Below are 1348 nucleotides of genomic sequence, written 5' to 3' on the forward strand. Positions count from 1 at the left end.
TATATATATATATATATATATATATATATATATATAGATTATATATTTAGCGAAGGCCTAGAGTTCATGAATAACATGTTAACATTCTAAACTCAGGTTTGTCTAATTAACATCTCCTTTCTATATTAATATTCAGTCAAAATATTTTCTGTAATATTCATGAGTAGAAGAATTTAGAATAACAACACAAACAACGGAATCACTTTTGCCAAACATGAAAGCTAATGATATGAAAAAGAAAGCCGAGAACATTGTAATGTTATAAATGTTGAATAACACAGTATGTAGGAGCATTGTTATAGAACTAATAAATTAGCGGCCTTCTGTTTAATTTTGTTTCTGATGTTTTTGTCTAGACTAAACTTAGTAATAGATTTAATATTCACAGACTATCTTGTAAAGGAATATAGAGGATAGCTATTATGCCTAGCCTTGATCAATAGAACTTTGTTATCCATCAGTATGTTCACTATCATCATCATCATCATTATCTATATTAATGAAGGGGGTGAGCTATCAGAACCATTAGCATGTTGGACAAAATGCTTAGTAGCATTTCTTCTAGCTGTTTACTTTCTTAGTTCAAATTCTGCCAAAGTCAATTTTGCCTTTCATCCTTTCAGAGTTGAAAAAATAGTATCAGTTAGGTACTGGAGTCAACATAATTGACTGTCTCCTTCCCACCAAAATTACTGTGCAAAAATTGAACCCATCATCATCTTCATTATTATTATTATTACTATTGAATGAGAGAACAGTGTGTGCCATCAAAGTGACACTGGGGTACAAATATATGAAGCCTAATATACCCATCATGACTACCTGTCTGATAAGATTACACCAGGCACATGCATCACAACAATATGTGCGTGATATGGTGAACTCATATCAAGATAAATAGTGCATGATCTTGCAGGTGGGGCCCTATTAGAATTTTCTTCAGGTTGAGTAGCCTGTCCCATTCAGAAAGTCCCTGAATAAGGGTTGTTTAAGGAGGTTGAAAGAAACATCCATGTTTCCAGGAGTGAAGAATCCAAATCTCAAAGAATTCCTCTCAACACATAGCTATGATGCTCTCACACAACTCCTGCTTGTGATCAGAGATGCACATATTGTCAGCCATTAAGGGACATGGTCAACTGGACGTAGCTCATCTTTTTACAGCAACACAAAACATGTATATGTTAACACTTCCAGTCAACCAAGATAAGAAGCCATGAAAGTCACTGCCTGGTACTGAATCATCATCATCATCATCATCATCATCATCATCATCATCATCATCATCATCATCATCATCATCATCATCATCATCATCATCATCATCATCATCATCATCATCATCATC

General features: G+C 34.1%; 1 protein-coding gene across 1 annotated transcript in view; it reads right to left on the reverse strand.

Moving 5' to 3' along the window:
* The window catches only part of LOC106883993 (protein lev-9-like), a 1203458-nt gene that overhangs the window by 180220 nt on the left and 1021890 nt on the right, over window positions 1-1348 (reverse strand). The gene's annotated exons all lie outside the window — the stretch shown is intronic.

The sequence above is a fragment of the Octopus bimaculoides genome, chromosome 10 (genome assembly GCF_001194135.2).
Source record: "Octopus bimaculoides isolate UCB-OBI-ISO-001 chromosome 10, ASM119413v2, whole genome shotgun sequence".
Taxonomy (NCBI): Eukaryota; Metazoa; Mollusca; class Cephalopoda; order Octopoda; family Octopodidae; genus Octopus; species Octopus bimaculoides.